This window comes from Chrysochloris asiatica, unplaced genomic scaffold, assembly GCF_000296735.1.
Source record: "Chrysochloris asiatica unplaced genomic scaffold, ChrAsi1.0 scaffold00018, whole genome shotgun sequence".
Classification (NCBI taxonomy): domain Eukaryota; kingdom Metazoa; phylum Chordata; class Mammalia; order Afrosoricida; family Chrysochloridae; genus Chrysochloris; species Chrysochloris asiatica.
Genome location: NW_006408536.1, coordinates 12,212,533 through 12,218,538, shown reverse-complemented (window position 1 = coordinate 12,218,538; position 6,006 = coordinate 12,212,533).

Here is a 6,006-nt window from a genome sequence, read left to right as displayed (position 1 = left end):
TGGATCTTTGCTCCAAACTGTGTGTTGAGTCTCGATCTGCTGCTGAGTCTCTCCTCTTCCTTGGACAAGTGGCTACGTGAGACAGGTTCCTCTTGTGGTGAAAGGCAGGAGTGCAAACACAACAATGCAAACATATTTCAAACCAATATATGTGTCGTGTTTGTCAATATCCCATTGGCCAAAGCAAGTTGCACTGCATGACCAAGCCCAAGGTCAAGAGGTAGAGAAGGCTACCCTGCTCACCAAGAGCCTTATGGCAAGGCTGTGGATGTTAATTACTGTGACAGAAGAAGAATTGGGAACAATAAATCAATCTTCCACATTTTACTTCAGAATTTAATGTACAATCCAGGATGTGCTTGCTGCACGTTATTCAGAATTAATGGTGTTTCAAAAAACTAAAACCCAAACAACACCTCAAACCCCAAATCCATTGCCATTGAGTTGAGTTGAACTCAAATAAGAATTTTTTTTTTTTTTTTAACTCAGAGATGACAACATAAATCGTCTTGTTGGACTCTGTTCAGCTCTTTTGCCTTCTCATTTCTTCCATTTGCTTTAGCATCTCTGCACTGGAGAGCCAGTTTCAGAGTTTCTTCTGTCCTCCATTTTGGTCTTTTCCTTCTTTCTTGTCTTCTCAATGATATTCTGCTTCCTTCCTGTGTGATATTCTTGAGGTCATCCCACAACCCTTCTGGTTTTCGATAATTAGTGTCTAATGCATCAAATCTGTTCTTGAGATGGTTTCTAAATTCAAGTGAGATATGTTCAAGGTCATGAGCAAAATGGAATCCTGCTTGGCACTATAGGATAAGCACTGGGCTGATAACTGTAAGGGTTGTTCAAACCTACCAGCTGCTCCTTGGAAACCCTACATAGGGTCGCTATGAGTCAGAACTGAGTCAACGGCACTTAACAACAACACAACAACATGGGAAAAATATTGAATGAAGCAGAAGGCATCAAAAGAAAATGGAAAGAACACACAGAGTAGATAGGGATGGGCAACTTGGACATTGGCTACCCAAAATGTGGGGTGGGGGTGGGTAGGGCTATGAAGGCAAGAAGTGACTGGCTTATAAGCTTTCAAGAGGGAACCTAGAGACAGGGGGCCTGGAGGAAGGCAGAATCTCCAGTGAGTAGCATCCAATCTGCCTAGGCAGAGTTGATGAAATGAAATGCAGATGGGTCTCTTGTGATACAATAGTGAATAATTGTTATCAGGACTGATTATGAAGGTTGGAAATGTAAAGGTGACATTTTATAGCAAGGAAGGGAGGGAATAACTTTTCAGTCTAGGAGCGGAGGTCCCTAGGACCATCAGCAGAGAAGAACCGAGAGCGGGACCCTACTCAGAGAAGCAGTGATGCCTGAGATGGAGGCAGAGACAATGACGTGGAGCAATGGAACAGCTGGGGGCTTTAGATCCAGAGAGGGAGAGCGACTGTGTGCTGAAGACTGGGGGGGGATAGTCTAGGGGGCAGGCTTGCAGGGTATACCCTTTGGTTGGTTGATGATGCATGGAGGGGATTGTAACCATGGCAATGATACGTTGTATGATAGAATGAATGTAAAACTAATGTTCTCCCATGTAAACTATCATATAATTCACAATAAAACATTCAAAAAAAAATTCAATAGCAAAGATAAAAAATAATTAAAAAAAAAAGAAAATGGAAGGAATACGCAGACTCACTCTACCAAAAAGATATGGTCAATACTCAGCCATTTCCAGAAGTAGCATATGATCAAGAGCCAATGGTACTGAATTCAGGAGGAAGTCCAAGGTACACTGAAGGCATTGGCAAAGAACAAGGCTCCAGGAAATGATGGAATACAAATTGAAATCTTTCAACAAACTGATGCAACACTGAAGGCACTCACTCATCTATGCCAAGATATTTAGAAGACAGGTACCTGACCAACAGATTGGGTTACAATTCTAAAGAGAGGTGACCAAAGGGAATGCAGAAATTATTGGACAATATCATCAATATCACATTCAAGTAAAATTTTGCTTAAGATAATTAAAAAATGGCTGCAACAGCACATTGACAAAGAACTGCCAGAGGTTCAAGCTGGATTCAGAAGAGGATGTAGAATGAGGGATATCACTGCTGATGTCAGATGGTTCTTGGTTGAAAGCAGAGAATTCTAGAAAGACGTTTACCTTTGCTTTATTGACTATGCAAAGGCTTTTGACTGTGTAGATCATGAAAAGCTATGGACAACATTGCAGAGTATTTTGGAAGTCTTAATTGTGCTCATGAGGAACCGGTATATAGATCAAAAGGCATTGTTTGAACAGAACAAGGGGACTTACAATACTTACTGATGAAGATCAAAGATCACATCACATCAAAGATCAAAGATCACAGCCTCAGTATGGGTTGTACTTCACCGTAAAAAAACAACAAAAATCCTCACCACTGGACCAATAACATCATGATAAGTGGAGAAAAAGGAGTCCTGGTATGGCACTGTGGGTTAATGCACCGGACTGCAAAATCAGTTTGATCTGCAAGGTCGGCAGTTCAAGCTCACCAGCCGCTCCTTGGAAACCCTCATAAAGGGTTGCTTTGGGTTGGAACTGACTCTATGGAACTTAACAACAAATGGAGAAAAGATTGAAGTTGTCAAAGACTTCATTTTACTTGGATCCACTATCCACACTCATGGAAGCAGCAATCAAGAAATCAAAGGACATATTACATTAGGCAAATCTGGTGCAAAAGAGCTCTTTAAAGTGTTAAAGAGCAAAGATGTTACTTTGAGGAGTAAAATATCTGACTCTAGTCGTGGCATTTTCAATATCCTTATATGCATGTGAAAGTTGGACAGTGAATAAGGCAGACCATAGAAGAATTAGTGCATTTGAGTTACGCGGTGTTAAAGGGGTGTTAGAGGAGAATATTAAAAGTACCATGAACTGCCAGAAGAACAAACAGATCTGTGTTGGAAGAAGTACAGCCTGAATGCTTCTTAGAAGCCAGGATGGTGAGACTTTATCTCTCATACTTCGGACATATTATCAGGAGGGACCAGTTCCTGAGAAGGACATCATTCTTGGTAAAGCATTTTGTCAGCAGAAAAAAAGGAAGCTCCCCCCACCCCCCTATGAGATGGATTGGCACAGTGGCAGCAGCAATGGGCTCAAGGGTGACAATGATTATGAGGATGGTGCAGAACTCAGCAGTGTTTCTTTCTGTTGTGAAGAGCGTGAATCGGAACCAACTCAATGGCACCTAAAAGCAACAATTGTTTGGCTGACAACTAAGCCATGGGGCTGAGTTCAATTCCAGACCTAAAGGGTGACTAAGGGTCAGAGTCTTGCGGTTTCAGCAAGTCTGGTCTTTTTTTTTTTTTTTTTTTTTTATGATTTTGAGTTTTGTTCCACATTTTTCTCCCACTCTATCCAGGACCACCTTGTTTGATCCCTTTCAGGGCAGCTGGTAGTAGTTGCTGGTTATCATTTAGATCTCCTGGTCTCAGGGTCCTGGAGATTAATGTTCGGTGTCTGTTAGTCTATGTGCCATTGAGTTTCATCATTTTCTTAAGGTGCTTTTTAACCAAGTTCTTTATAAGCATTCTCTACCCGGTGAGATTTGTATGAAATCATCTAGGCTCTTATATCTGGGCTTTCTAATTCTCAGATTCCAAAATTTTTAATGGTGTGTATTGTGGTAATTTACTTCCATGGGCTTTGGAATCTGATATTCTTTATGCCAGACCGACTCGCAATGGTTTGTAGTTCATGAGGGTAACAAGGTCACCACTGATTTAGTCAGTAGCATGATGGGTACGTCCCATGCCTCAGACCATGGTGTGTGTACTTCGTGTATCCAGGTATCTGAAGGCCCTCAAGAACTTCCCCCAATTTACTTGGGGAGACTAACTCATAGTTATAACATTTCATGATCCTACATGGCATGCCACATGGGTATTTGAAACAATGCGAGTAACAATATAAAATGGCTACAAAGGAAGAGAGGGGAAGGAGAGTGTTTTGAAGCACTTGAGCGGAAATTCTGATGGTTAGGTGGAAGATACACTTAAGGGATAGCTGTATATTTTCCAGGTTGCTTTCTTTCCTTTTTTATTCGTTGTCATTTCAGATAGAAATGTTTAAGGGAAACAGCAGGGAAGGGCTGCCAGGAACATAGCAATTTGGTTTACCAAGATCATTATATTTAGTACTTTAATGTCTAGCTTTTGAGGTGGGGGTGAGGGGTGTTGAATTTAAGAAAAAGTAAACAGTTGGTCTTAATTATACCATACCATGAGACTTGGTGTGCTAGCTTCAAACAAAAATAATCCAGCCTTTTCACCATTACAGGACCATTGGAGATTAAACAAAATCAGTTGTCTGAGTGGTTCTGATTGGTATTATTACAGTTAAATAATGCTAAGCCTTTGAGACAGGCAGTAAACTCCAAATGGAATTCATGGCTAACAATATCAGTGAGACAGTCTTTTGTGTAGTGTCTTCCTTAGGAAGACAAATGATCTTTTCTGTTTGTATAATGTATGCCATTTTTGAAAATCATCTATCATCTGATGTACTACAATAAAATGGTCCAAGAATTTGACACATTGAAAAACATTGGCTCACTAAACAAATGAACTTGTACACAGTACTTTATTTGGTGTCCTGGTGTGGTGCTTCAGGATAAGCACTGGACTGCTTACCACAAGGTCGATGGTTCCAATCCACCAGCCACTGCTCAGAAACCCTATTGAGGGTCACTGTGAGTCAGAACTGAGTTGACGTACTTAACAACAACAACTGAGCTCTTTTCCTTGTGGCTTTTAGCTGTCAAGACCCTTAGTCGCACTGGGTAGCTTATCTCCAAGACATGAAATCTGTATTTCTCTGCTTAAAAATCAATTCTTGTCATTTAAATCTGGGTAAGTAAACTGAAAAAGATTGAAATTATAAGCTATGTGCTAAGGGGAGTCCCTTAAAGGTTTGCCACCGGTATTTTAAATACCATCAGGGTCACCCATGGTGGACAAGTTTCAGATGAGCAACCAGATGAAGACAGACTAGGAAGGAGTGACAAACTACTTCTGAATTGTTAGTCACTGAAAACCTTATGAACAGCAGAGAAACACTGTCAGATATAGTGCCAGAAAATGAGCCCCTCAGGTTGGAAGGCACTCAAAAGCTGTCTCCTCAAAGTAGAGTTGACCATAATGATGCAAATGGAGTAAAGCCCATGGGAGAAAAGCCTGTGGGACCTTCGTTTGCTGATGGGGCACAACTCAAAATGAAGAGAGACAGCTGTAAACATCCATTGAAAATCTGAACACGGAATGTATGAAGTATGAATCTGGGAAAATTGGAAGTTGTCAAAAATGAAATGGAACATGTAAACATCAATATCTTGGGCATTAGTGAGCTGAAATGGACTGGTATTGGCCATTTTGAATCTGACAACCACTTGGTTTACTATGCCGGGAATGACAAACTGAAGAGGAATGGTGTTGCATTCATCGTCAAAAAGAACATATCCAGATCAGTCTACAGGGAAGACCAGTTAATACCACTATTATTCAAATTTATGCACCAACCACTAAAGCCAATGAGGATGAAATAGAAAAATTCTACCAACTTCTTCAATCTGAAATTGATCAAACATGCAATCAAGATGTATTGCTCATTACTGGTGATTGGAATGCAAAGGTTGGGACCAAAGAGGAAGGATAGGTAGTTGGAAAATATGGCCATGGTGATAGAAATGATGCTGGAGAATGCATGATCGAATTCTGAAAAACCAATGATTTGTTCATTTCAAATACCTTCTTTAGACAGCATAAGAGACGAGTATACACATGAACCTCACCAGATGGAATACATAGAAATCAAATTGACTACATCTGCGGAAAGAGACGATGGAAAAGCCCCATATCATCAGTGAAAACAAGGCCAGGGGCAGACTGTGGAACAGACCATCAATTGCTCATACGCAAATTCAAACTGAAGCTGAAGAACATGAAAACAAG